Source organism: Solanum verrucosum, unplaced genomic scaffold, assembly GCF_900185275.1.
Source record: "Solanum verrucosum unplaced genomic scaffold, falcon-dt-bn FXZP01000092.1, whole genome shotgun sequence".
In the NCBI taxonomy this organism is placed as follows: Eukaryota; Viridiplantae; Streptophyta; class Magnoliopsida; order Solanales; family Solanaceae; genus Solanum; species Solanum verrucosum.
The window spans coordinates 1,434,539-1,449,370 of record NW_026020351.1 but is presented as its reverse complement, the minus strand read 5'-3'; positions in this window follow the sequence as shown (position 1 = coordinate 1,449,370).

Sequence of the window (14,832 nt, the reverse complement as noted above, 5' to 3'; positions counted from 1 at the left end):
GTGGAGATTGTGGCTACACTATGGAGTGATCGGAGTTTGGTGGGCTTTACATGTTTGAGGTGAATTATCATGAAGTTGTTGTGGGTTATGTGATTAATTACATGTTGTTATTGTTCATTGTTCCGAACATCGAATTGTGCTCCATTTCGAACACATTTTTAGGGTATTGTTTAGGACCTTTTGACGGGGTTTATTTCAGAAATGTGGATCCCACAATTCTCGTTTAACTGCGAAATTAATCTATTTCCACTTTATGTGTTTTCAATAATTTATTTGATAGTAAATGATTTAAGTGACTTACAAGCCAAATATTCATTAGCCGATGATAGTAGAGTTTTTAGATGGTGGAAAACTTGATTAAAAAAAGTAACTATCATTCAAAGAGTTGACTAATCTTTTAAAATAATTTTTAATATTATTAACAGTTATGAACTATCCTCAACATCACCTTAAAAGGTCATGTATGCTTCCATTTATTAAGGACCTAAATTACCTTTTATCCTTATTCTTTTTTAATTTACAAAAATTCCTTAAAATCAATGCTATTCGGATACATAGCAAACAAGTTGGATACATCAAATATGATACATTAAAACAAATTCAGTTGCACTTTTAAAGGAATAAGTGAATATAAAGTTGATTGTGAGTTCCCCAAATCATACTAATCTAGTTGATATCAATCTCTCCCAAATCTTAACAGATTCAATCAAATCAAAATTTAAATTTTCTTCTCTCAATTCTATTCCAAATCCGCTCACCTTCAATTCAAAATTTAAATTTTCTTCTCTCAATTCTATTCCAAATTCGTCTGGCTTCAAACAATTCAAATTTTCTTCTTTCAGTTCTTACCCAAATCAAAAGTCAAAAAAATAGCTGATACATAATGAATACATTCAAGAATCTGGGAAAACAAGATGAGTTATAAATGATATAAGTGATGGATTTCAAATTTCTTCTCCCAATCCGTCGAAGATCCTTTTAATTTTTGATTCAAAATAATAATTTTTTTTTGAGAAGATACATCATGAATATTTTGATTTTGCTGAGACTATGAAGAATCTGAAAAAACAAAAATCTGAAATTCAAGAATCTGGAAAAAATATGAGCCTCGATTTGCAATGTATAAAATAGATCAGAGCTTTAATTTCATAGTAAAATAAATCTGACAATCAGAGGTATGGAATTACATATATTGTGTTGTTAATTCGATTTTCTATTTGTGTTTTCGAGATGACTATACAATCGTGATACATTAGTATTTATGTTTCTTCTAGAAATTGATAAGTACTATACTCATATTAATTAGATACATTAAATAAGTAATTTTGCATTTAAAGTGTTTGCTTAGAGATCGACAGATTACTGTGTGATACATGTAGTATTAATTTAAATTATTGTATCATGATCAAATATTTAGCATGATACATTACTATTTTTGTATCTTGTTGTGTTTGTGAAATACTGTACTTTATAGGTGATACATTATACATGCAATTTGTTGTAAAAGCATCAAAATTTTCAAGAATGAGGGTATGTATCATGCTATAGTTATATTTTGTACATGATATTATGTATAAGTTTAGTTGTTTGATTGTTTGTGATTGATACATAGTAATAATTGTTTTATGGAATATATCACTAATTTCTTTATTGTTAACAGGTTGTTACATCATCTGAGTATCTTTATTTAGTCTATGATTCTGAAAGAAGATACATCAATTGTGGAAGATTTCAAGTTGATAAGATACATTGTTTATATAATGTATTATTTTGTAGGTGATAATAATGTATCTGATACAATAAGGTTGTGAAAGAAAAGTGTTTGTAAGCTGAAATAAATTGTATTTATAAATGTATAATTTTGTAGTTGATAATAATGTATTTGGTACAATAAGATTATCAATTTTTATGTATTTATGTATCAAGATACTTAATTTGATACACAATGCTTTATCAAAATAAATGAGATACATTGAAAATTAAGTATCAGATGCATAAAACAACAAGCAATTGTAGCAGTGATGTATCGAATCAATAATAACACTAACAAAGACTAATTTAAGAATCAAAATAAACGAGATACATTGTTTCTTTGGTCGTATAAGACAAATCCAACTTTTTCCTTCTCTTTTTTAAATGTTTTTTCAATGGTAGATTTAGAACTCAGACATGCATCCTTCTTCGACTTCTCCAGTCTCAGTTTCTTCATGAATAATAGATTGATTCTTTGTTTATATCTATTTTGAATAAAATCTTCATCATTATGGATCTCAATGTTTACCTTCGACTTCGAGTTCTCAATGTTAACATTCATCATTATTAACGAATCATGCAGTTTTTGAATCTATTTCTCAGCACATCCCATATCACCAGAATCAAAAACATGATGAACATTAGAAGAATTCAATTGCGTAATACCAAGACTAAATTATGTATCAATATTTTCAAGAACAAAAAAATGAAAAATCAAAAGATGAACAAAGAGTTAGAGACGAGGAAAAAGGTACCTAAATTAAAGTTGAAATAGTTTTGACAAGAAAGAAACTGATTTTGAATATTAAACGTGAATGAGAAAATAATTGCTAAGATTATGTGACTAAAAATAGGGAGTGATTTGTGGAGTGAAATAAGGAAGGGCTAAACATTAATTTTGGGAGTTAGAATTTATGTATCCAATGTTTGAAATTTGGGAGTAAAATAAGAAATTTTGGAAAATTTTAGAACTGGTAGGAAATAATGGGAATTATGAAAAAAAAGGTGTGTATATATGTAATTTATCCTTATTTTTATTTTGATGGATGATTCATAAAACTTATCAAATTGAGCCACACGATAACCACTTGTCCAATGACCTATAATGTCATTTTGATGACAAAAATTACCTTCACATTTTGAAGGACTGGTTAGAGAGCTCATAGTGTTCTTCATTTTTACCACAATGATTACTATTATTATTTTGTCCTTTGTCATGTCTATGTTCATTTGTACGATCACAATAATTATTGTCATCATTTAGACTTATCATGTACTACTACCACATTCACTTAAGAGAATGGAGCAAATTCTGTTAGACGAATTTCACAATTTTTATCAAGGAGAGCATATTAATTTGCTCAGTTGTTATATAACCATTATATTGCTTTGGAATTTAAACCCAATACCTTACCCATGAGAAGGTGTATTAGACCATAATTTAATGAGACTCAAACTCAATACTTCATCATAATGGTGCGCCAAAACTTTAACCTGCTGTCTTAGCCTCTTGTAAAATGAAACTTAAAATTTTCAATCAATGACATAATAGGCCAAAGTGACCAAAGACATTTCTCATTCCAGTAACTATCATAATATTCTTGGAACCATCTTTCAAAATTCTTATGATTAATCACATATGTAACCAAATATATATTCATACTTTCTCAAAATTGAGGAAAATAACATTTAAAAATAATAATATTATATATAGAGAATTGAAATGGAAAGCATAACTTACCATTTATCCAAGTAAGTCACTGCCATGTATTTTCAGTTAATAAAAGGCTTATAACTAAACCACTTTGTATAAACAAAGAACAATCAATCATAATTTTATAAATTCACTATAAAGTTGAAGATAGCAAGAATTGGTGATACTTTTGAGTGATTCTGAAAGTTGCATCCCGCATAATTGTAATTAGAATGATACTTGTTTTTTCTAATTAATCTAATTACAGGTAACATAAGCATAGTTTATACTGTTGGGGGTTAGAAAATACCTTTTCTTTTTAAGATTTGTAGTTCTAAAAACTTCTATCGCTCTATCCAAGCATAATAGAAATAGTAAAAAATAATTTATAACTTAAACATGAGTAATAGAGACTTACTCATTCAAACTTTCTTTTAAAACGATTGCATGAATAATATTCTTACCTTTAATCTCTGAGTCTCATGCTAATAACATGTTGTAAAATAATGAAAGTGTACCAAATTAATAAGAGCAAAGAAAGAAATAGAAAATAGTAGTGAGATTTTCTTTATAGTGAGTGTGTGTTGTATTGTTGTGTGAGACTTAGAGAAATCATACTTCTGTTAGGGTTTTGTCCTGATTTTCTTTCCTTATTTGAAGTTTATTTTTTCCTTAAAGAAAAGTCAAAGTATTACCATAAATGCTTGAACTTTTCCTAAAAGTAAAATATAATTTTCTTCCATATTTAGTTTACTTTTTCCTTAGAGGAAAAGTTTAGAGATCTATAAATTGAAGATCCCTATTTTCATAGCAGAACACAATAGTATCCATAATGTAGATGTCTAGAGAGTTTTGTTTATGAGGATATTTATTATCTCAATAATTTTAATATTTTTCTTTAATATTAGTTTTCATATATAATATTTATGTGTCATCTAATTTATCGCCTTATGATTTGCAATTGTAAGCTTCCGCATGACTTCCTAATCACTTTCAAACTCAACAAGTGGTATTAGAGTTAATGGCAACGCGGTTTCAAATCAATTTGAAATAAATTTGATGATAGTGAAGATTTTTGTCCAGTTACATGTGGAGAAGAGATTTAAACTATATTTTCAACATTCCTGCTGCTGCATCTTTGAAAATAAAAATAAAATATTTTAAAATTATTTTTAACAAATATATTTTAAACTTTATTTTTAACCATGGCAAACAATAGTGATAGAGACTATGTGAAGAACGAAAAATTATCATGCATGTGAAGAAGGTGGATCAAGTTTTGGCAAGAAAATCCAGCCAAAAGGGAAGATTTGTTAGGGTTTTGCCCTGATTTTCTTTCCTTATTTGAAGTTTATTTTTTCCTTAAAGAAAAAGTCAAAGTATTGCCAAAAATGCTTGAGCTTTTCCTGAAAGTAAAATATAATTTTCTTCCATATTTAGTTGACTCTTTCCTTAGAAGAAAAGTTTGGAGATCTATAAATTGAAGATCCTTATTCTCATAGCATAACACAATAGTATCCACAATGTAGACGTCTAGAGAGTTTTGTTTATGAGGATATTTATTCTCTAAATAATTTTAATATTTTTCTTTAATATTAGTTTTCATATAATAATATTATGTCTTTTAGTATGGTTTTATGTGTCATCTAATTTATCTTCTTATGATTTGCAATTGTAAGCTTTCGCCCTAATCACTTTCGAACCGAACAACTTCTACAGTAGCATCAATGGACTCATCTAATTACTAAACAAAGAAGCTAAAAGGAAAGGAAAAAAAAGACTTGACCTTGAAACCTAGCATGTGGAATTTCAGCATAAAATCAGTCAAACTACACATATCTTTTGTTCAAGTAGTGTCACTTATACTGTATATATACAATTGCTATGTATGATTTTGTTTCTTAACTGGATATATACCTATTTAGCACATTTTTTCGAGGATGCAGTGTCACATGACACCCTTTTCATCTTTCTAAATCCGCCCCTGAACACCAATAGGTGATCTTGCATTATTTTATTGAATGAAGCACTTGACATTGAAGTTGGCCATTTTGATCCAATGGCCGGAAGAACTTTCTCTATCAAACAAGCTCTTGTGATATCTTTAGTCACAAATAAAATTAATTATATTTTGATAGTTCATGTTATTCGATTTTTGCTATTCCACTCAATTAGTTCCTTAACTACTAATGGAAAAATTTCTATTTTTTTGAAAATAACTCCACTCCATTAGCATCAAATCTAGGGTGTGCAAAAACCGCCAAACATATATATTTGTGATAGATTTTTTACTTTTGCAAGAATGATATCGATATGAACGTAATTAAATCTATCTATAAACATGAAATTTGAGTGAAGTGTACCCTGATCAATCATTGAGAGGAAGAAAATGAAGTCTCGCTTTTTTATTTTCTTTGGTTAAGTGCAGCTTTATGACGTTTGTGTGTGGTCTAATTGCATCTTATTTTTTATGTCGAAAAGCAGTTCAATTTGTCATATTTATTGCAAAAGTCAAAGATCGAATATTTATTCGCCGACGTAGTGAAATTTCTTTGAATTGGTTAATATCGACTTGTATGCATTTTCTTCCAACTCTGCCTGCGAGTTTAGTAGAAAAATTTAACAAATCACCATTACTAACACATAATCTAGCTTCTCTCTAATTACGTTTAATAGTACTTCTTGATGTGTTGAACAAAAGAATTGCTTACTTCACAGAATCATGTTTTCTTTTTTCATCCTTACTTTCTTTCAAAAGTTACTGTGCAATAGCTTGACGCTCTTTCAAATTCAATTATTTCTTTGTGGCAACTGAATCTTTTGAAATACAACACTCATTTTAATTTATATTTTAAATCACTGCTTCAATACTAAAAAATGTGAAAGGAAGAATTGAAAAATTAAAGAGGAGGTGTCTCTACTTATATGCACTCCATTAGCTAAAAAATTTAAAATTTAGAAAAAAATGACGCTTCAAATTAAAAAATTTGAGCCTTATCCTACAAGATTTTTAACTGATGTATGAAGTTTTCATTTCTTGAAACTATAATTAAAATCAAGAAAAAAGAACTACTTTTACCTGCAATGGCAAAAACTCCATCACTTTGGAGTTTATCTTCTTCATTGAGAGGCTGGGGGGGGGGGGGAGAGTAGAGAATACATGCAGGACCGTTTGACCCCAAATATATTTGAGAAAAAACTTGGAAAAACTTGAGAAATGATGTTTGTTCATATAACTTATCACTTCTTGGCGAATATATTTGTCAAATATTCCAAAAATCTCAAATACTTGAAAAATTTAGTATTTGGGATAAGTTCTAATATTTGAGAATTTTAAATTTTTTAAAAATTATCCAAATTTTTATATTTTATAAAAAATACCCATTATTTATTAACTTCAACTAATATTTGTAACTACCTCCTCCGAAAAAATATGAGTTCTAATTTGAGTGATAAAATAGAGAAAAAAGAACAATTTGTGTTTAGTGAGTTATAATTATAAGTGAATTAGTGACAAATTTGAGTATGCGGTTAATGTATTATCTTGCCTATATTGTTAATTTGTTATTGTTAATTGTTATCAATTATATTATAATGTTATTTTTAACGGGACATATTCATTATAAATGGGTTTTAAAAATAATTTTTAGAACTTACGGATATAAATCATACTTTTTGAAATAGTCAAATATTTTTGAGAAAATTAGGGGCCAAAACACATTGTAACACTCCGGAAAATGCTAGGAATGCTAGGTTATTCTAGAGCCTAAGCATGTGAACTAATGTTGAGGTTCAAAGAGGTTAGTGAGTTAACGTCAAGATTCGAGTCGTAAAATAAGTCCCCTAACTTGATACTAAGGTCCTAGAGCCTATACGTCAGGGCAAAGCTCCCACAAGGACCCCCCAAGGGCCCTTGATGAGAGCCAAGGGGTTGCTCTAAAAGCTTCCAAAAACAGCATCATTCACGAATGAGGACCACGAGGCGTGGGCTGACTCACTCCCCGTAGATGGGAGTCGTGAATCCAGCCTTAGCCTCATCAAAAGTCCCCAAAAAATTCCACGTTCCAACCCCATTCCACGGACGTGTAGTACGGTCCGTGGACTAGCTCACGCTCTGTGGAAAGGTCTCGTGAGTTGAGACTTAGTCTTCTCACCGAAACCTCGAACAACCCTTCTCTGAACCAAACCACAGACAACCAGGACGGTCCGTGGACCCATCCACGCTCCGTGGTTTGGGGATCGTGGAACGTACCTGAGCAAGCTGTCCTGGTTCGGCCTTAGAGGGGGTGTTTTGGTAAATTACTAATTCATTTGTTTAAAGGTAGGGACGGTTGTATTTAGTTGTTTTAAGTATATTAAAGTATTTTTAAGTATTAAACAAGTCTTTTAACACTTATAACTACAAAAATATCTTCCAAATTCTTTCTACTATCTCTAAGAAGTTCCTCCTTTGAAGAACAAAGGAGAAGGTCAAGATTAGGGTTCAAGCGTCAAGATCTTCACTCAAATTTCGTGGGTTAATATCAAACAAGTTATGGGAACCTTGATTCATGGAATGCTTTCCTCCATGAAGCCCTCTCAACTCAATTTCGAAAAATGGGTGTTGTTTGGTCAAAAACTAGGGTTTTCATTCTAGTCATGGGTTCTTCCTAAAACCATTTTCCTTATATTATTTGATGTACATTATGGATGAGTTGACGTTTTAATGGTGATTTTATAGTAAAACTCCCCATAAACCCATGAATTACCCCATGACCCCAATTTCATGAATTTCAATGAAGGTATTGAAGCAAGATGATTCCTACTATGTATTGTGGTTATGTTATTTTAATTATGAAACGTTGCCTTATTCATGTTGATGATAGTATATCCTAAATGTACGTGTGAGACTTGGTTCATGACCTTGCAAGGGGTAAATTGTGAAGGATTGTTCATGATTGTTGATATTTATTGATGAACTTATGAACTCATTTGAAAAGATGATGTTGATGTTTTTGTGTTGATTGAAGGGCTAGTTCTCATGAAAACACTATGAATAATGAGGTGAAAATTACTCACCCTAAAATGATGATTCTAACGTGAAAGGTAGTTCTCACTTAAATGAATCTATGAGTTATTTAGTGAGTTGTATTGAACGAAGAGTAAAGTATGACTTCACACATGTAGATACAATTCCATACTAATTATGTATAATTGGGAAATAATGCTTAGTACTGAGTGGATATGGACAATAAGGAAAAGGCCCCTCCGCTAATGCAATAGGTTGGGTCATCTATAGTAAACTCATGAGATGGAAACTCCTCCGCTAATGCAATAGGTTGGGTTTCAAGTAGCAATCTCCCTATCCCATAACTATGTGCCAAACATAGGACTTAGCTAGTGGATCCATTTAGAAGCTAAATATAATTAGTTCTACCTTCGGCAAGTAAGAAAGCCTTCTTTCGGTGTGGGGTTATATGACACCTGATTTCATGTAGCTCACATGGTCTATGTCGGTTATGGCTAATATTCCCTAATAACAATAAGATAATGAATATGATAGGAACTATCCTATGACTTCTTAATGGGTTTACTTATTAAGAGTGGGGGGTATGTGACTTCACTTTTACATTGCACAAGGAGAATTAATAGGATGTTATGGAATGGTTTCCTTATGGTATGATAAGATATAAATAGATGACTTTCCTTAGGTTTAGTTAATGTACTTGTATAATTCCTCATTTATGACTATGGATTATGGCAAGTTTGAAGATTATGGTAATGAATATGTGGCTTCAAGAAATGCTTAGTAAGGTTGGTATTATGGGATGCCAACCATACATTGCACAAGTGTTCTTAGAGGTTTCTATGGTATTGATATTACTATGTTATGATTGTATTATGACTATAGCTTGTCTTCTATGTTTGCAATGTATATTGGCTGTCCAAACTTGATAAATGCGTATTTCCAAGAAAAATGTCCTATTTAGCATATTTAAATGTTTTTATGCATGTTTCCATACTTAGTGCATATTTGTGCTAACCCCTTATTTTCTTCATATTATGAGTGTAGGTCCTAGACGTTGATCTATTACTTTCTTCTTCAAAGTAAAGCTTGGGTCGACTATTCCTTAAGTTTTGGTGAGTCCTCCAGTTCGAGGACCAGCTGTGCTATTTCAGTCTTAGTTTAATTAGTACTTTCTTATATTAAGACATTCATTGATGTAAAGGGTTAAGTCCCTAATTTCGTACTCTTATGTTAGATGGTTTTGAGAGGCTATAGGATGTTTAGGAATTTTTCCCTTCTTTCATCACTCTCACTATTTGTGCTTGAAATCTAGCCCTATGATCTCCTTTCTAATCCTTTTCTTACGATTATAGGAAATGAATACAAGGAGAGGTAATGCAAGGAGAGGGCAAGAGGAGAATATCAATGAGGGGAATCCTCCCCAAGCTCCTCTAAATCCTCAAGTGCTTGATGAAGCGGGAGCTATGACTAATGTGGAGATTGGGACGGCTCTCCAGACCCTGACTCAGGCTTTGATGGATCAAGTCACTAGGGACGCTAGAGTTCAACCGAATCTGAATGCTAGCACAACCGCTTCCAAGATTAGGGATTTCACCAGAATGAATCCCCCTACCTTTTATGGCTCCAAAGTGCATGCTGATCCACAAGGCTTTCTAGATGAAGTGTTGAATGTGGTTGATGCTATGGGAGTGACTAATCGTGAGAAGGCGGAACCGCCTACCAGTTGAAGGACGTAGCTCAGGTTTGGTATGAACAGTGGAAAGGGGAGAGGACTGTGAGAGAGGGTCCGATTGATTGGGAAGCATTCAAGTTGGATTTTCTTGATAGGTTTTTCCCACTAGAATTGAGGGAGAGGAAGATGCAGGAATTCATCAGCCTTCGCCAAGGAGGTATGAGTGTGAAAGAATATGGCCTTAAGTTTACGCAATTGTTTAAGCATGCTCCAACCTTAGTGGTAGACTCGAGGGCTAAGATGAATAAATATGTTATGGAGATATCTGCTTTGGTGGTAAACGAGTGTCGTTCGGCAATGCTCATTCCAAGCATGAACATTTCCCGCCTTATGGTTCATGCCGAACAAATTGAGGAAGAAAAACTTAGACAGGCTGGTAGAGAAGTGAAGAGGACAAGAGTAGATGATATCGATTCGTCTAAAGGCAGATTCGAGGTTCAAGGCAAACCAAAGTTTAAGAAAAGGTTTTCTAATCAAGGTACCACTAACATTTCTTATGTCAACAAAGAAAGGGTGCCTACTCCTAAGCCACAGGGTGGTAGTGGAGGTAGTTCTTATGTCGAGAGGCCTACTTATGCAAAATCTGGTAAGAAACATGAAGGTAAATGTCTTGTCGGTATGGTTGTGGAAAGGGTAGGCATCAACTGAAAGATTTCCCAACCCGTTCGGCCAAGGGAAGAGAGGGTAATCAATCCCCTCCAAGTGGTTCTAATTCGGATGCTCCGAAGAAGAGTCACTTCTATGCTCTCCAGTCCTGAAATGATCAAGAGGGATCCCCGGATGTTATCATCGGTATGCTACAAGTATTTTCCATTTATTTATGCATTGTTAGACCCTGGTGCTACTTTATCTTTTGTTACACCTTGGGTAGCTATGAAATTTGATGTACTCCCCGAAACTCTGATGGAACCTTTTTCAGTGTCCACCCCTATTGGTGACTCAGTTGTTGCAAAAAGAGTCTATGGAAATTGTCCTGTTTCTTTACCTCATAGAGTCACTCGGGTTGAGTTGGTAGAGTTAGATATGTTAGACTTTGATGTCATCTTGGGGATGGATTGGTTGCATGCTTGCTTTGCCTCTATTGATTGTAGAACTCGGGCAGTGAAGTTTCAATTTCCCGATGAGCCCGTTTTTGAATGGAAAGGGGGAAATTCAATTCCTAGAGGTTGATTCATTTCGTGTCTGAAGGCTTGTAAAATGATTTCTAAGGGTCTTATCTACCATATTGTAAGGGTTAAGTACGTTGAGTCCGAGACTCCTCCTTTAGAGTCGGTCCCCATAGTGAGGGAGTTTACTAAGGTTTTTCCTAATGACTTGCCTGGTATTCCTCCAGAACGGGAAATAACTTCGGCATTGATCTTTTACCAAACAAAAACCCATATCTTTTCTTTACCGGTGGACCCGACTGAATTGAAAGAGTTAAAAGCTCAACTCAAGGATTTGCTAGATAAGGGTTTTATTGGGGTGCACCAGTCTTGTTTGTGAAAAAAAAGGATGGGTCCCTTAGGATGTGCATTGATTATCGCCAGCTGAACAAGGTCACTATAAAGAATAAATACCCGCTCCCTAGGATTGATGATTTATTTGACCAACTCCAAGGGGCGAGTTATTTTTCGAAGATTGATTTACGTTCGAGCTATCGCCAACTTAAGGTGAGAGGTGTTGATATTCCTAAAATAGCCTTCCAAACTAGGTATGGTCACTTTTAATTCTTAGTGATGTCTTTTGGTCTAACTAATGCTCCGGTAGCTTTTATGGATCTTATGAATGGGGTGTTTAGACAATACCTTGATTCATTTGTGATCGTCTTTATTGATGATATTTTGATCTATTCTAAGAGTGAGGGAGATCACATGGAGCATTTGAGGATAGTTTTGCAAGTCCTCAAAGACCATCAATTGTATATAAGTTTAGCAAATGCGAGTTTTGGCTAAGGTCGATTGCTTTCCTCGGTCATATAGTGTCAAGCCGAGGTATAGAGGTTGATCCTAAGAAGATCGATGCGGTTAAGAATTGGCCTAGACCTCTAAGTCCCACTGATATACAAAGCTTTTTTGGGCTTGGGCGGTTATTATAGAAGGTTTGTTGAAGGTTTCTCATCCATTGTTTCTCCGTTAACAACTTTGACTTAAAAGAAATCCAAATTTGAGTGGCTGAGACTTATGAGAAGAGTTTCCAAGAGTTAAAGAATAGACTCACCACCGCTTCGATGTTGACCTTACCGGAGGATACTGATGGGTTTGTAGTTTATTTTGACGCTTCTCAAGTGGGTTTAGGATGTGTCCTTATGCAACATGGCAAGGTGATTGCCTATGCTTCGAGGCAACTCAAAGTACATGAAAAGAATTACTTGACCCATGATCTGGAATTAGCGGCGGAAGTTTTTGCCTTGAAATTTTGGAGGCACTACTTATATGGGGTCCATGTGGACGTGTTCACTGACCACAAGAGTCTCCAATATGTGTTTAGTCAGAGAGATTTGAATCTCCCACAGAGGAGGTGGTTGGAACTTTTAAAAGATTATGATATGAGTGCCCTTTACCACCCCAACAAAGCTAATGTAGTTGCCGACGCCTTAAGTCGAATGACTATGGGCAGTGTAGCTCATGTAGAAGATGAGAAGAAGGAACTAGTTCGCGATGTGCATAGGTTGGCCTGTTTAGGTGTCCAGCTGGTAGATTCTTCGAAGGGTGGATTCATGGTTCACGATAGTTTTGAATCATCCGTTGTGGTTGATGTGAAATCTAAGCAACATCTTGATCCTATTTTGATGGAGCTGAAAGAATCGGTTCTCAACAAGTCCATTGAGGCTTTCTCCCAAGGGGGAGATGGGGTGCTTAAGTACCAAGGTAGATTGTGTGTCCCGAATGTCGATGGCTTGAGAGACCATATTCTAGAAGAGGCTCATGGTTTGCCATATTCTATTCATCTGGGAGCCACCAAGATGTACCGTAATCTGCGGGAGGTCTATTGGTGAAATGGCATGAAGAAGGATATAGCAGGCTTTGTGGCAAAATGTCCAAATTGTCAGCAAGTTAAAGCCGAACACAAAAAAATCAGGAGGTTTGTTGCAAGATATAGATCTTCCCAATTGGAAGTGGGAGGAGGTGAATATGGACTTCGTTGTGGGGTTGCCTCGTACTCGAAGGCGACATGATTCTATTTGAGTCATTGTTGACAGAATGAAGAAATCAACCCATTTCCTTCCTGTCAAGATTTCCTTCTCGGCAGAAGACTATGCTAAATTATACATCGAGGAAATAGTGAAGTTACATGGGGTTCCTTTGTCCATCATATCGGATCGGGGTACTCAGTTTACTTCACATTTTTGGAAAGCATTCCAAAGAGGGAACCAATGTTTAACTTAGTACCGCCTTCCACCCTTAGATGGATGGTCAAGCGGAACGGACCATTCAGACCTTAGAGGATATGTTGAGGGCGTGCGTGATTGATTCAAGGGAAATTGGGACGATCATCTTCCATTGATTGAATTTGCCTACAACAATAGTTACCATTCAAGCATTGCCATGGTTCCGTTTGAAGCACTTTATGGTAGGAGGTGTAGATCTCCGGTGGGTTGGTTTGAAGTAGGTGAGTTTGCTCTAATTGGTCCCGATCTAGTTTATGATGCCATTGAAAAAGTTTGACTCATTGGAGAGAGGTTGAAGACGGCTCAAAGTCGGGAAAAGTCCTATGCTGACAATAGAAGAAGAGATCTTGAATTCGAGATTGGTGATTGGGTCTACTTAAAAATCTCACTTATGAAGGGTGTGATGAGGTTTGTCAAAAAGGGGAAACTTAGTCCTCGATATGTGGGGCATACTAAATCTTGACACGTGTGGGAAAGGTTGCATATGAATTAGACTTACCCAGTGAGTTGGCTCCGGTTCACCCAGTGTTCCATGTCTCCATGCTCTAAAAGTGCATTGGTGATCCGGTATCCATCCTTCCCTTAGAGGGTTTAGGAATTGATGAAAATCTTTCCTATGAAGAAGTTCTGGTTGAGATTTTAGACCAACAAGTTAAAAAGTTAAGGAACAAAGAGGTAGTCTCTATTAAAGTCTTATGAAGGAATCACTTAGTTGAGGGTGCTACTTGGGAGGCCGAGTCCGATATGAAGTCCCGCTATCCTCATCTTTTTCCTTCTACTCCTACCCCTACTTGAGGTAATTAGTTCTTGAGTTGGTGTTTTGGAATAATGGTACTATGAGTCTTCTTTATGATTTTCTTATGTGTGCATGTTGAGAATTCATGTTTAACATGTATTGAGTTTTTCATGATTTATGTACTCCTCATGTGGGGATACACTTTAGTATAATGGTTGCATATTTGACTTCGTGAGGTGAACTAATAAACATATGTGCTACACTGTTATGATATTGCTAAATGGTTCTTTATTGATTGATTGTGTTGAGCTTGTTGCATGGAAAAGGTAGTTCCTCCAAAGATGATATGAAATGATTATGTTGTGTGCATGGTGGGTTGTAGAAGTAGTTCCTACCTCCTTGTGATTACATTGATTATGTCTTGAGGTGGAGTGATGTTTCTCATATGTTCTGCGCATTGTTAATGTGGCATGTTGTTGAGTTGCTAGTCTTGAGTCGTTAACCCCCTTAGTGTGTTTTAAAGTGTCATTCGAGGACGAAT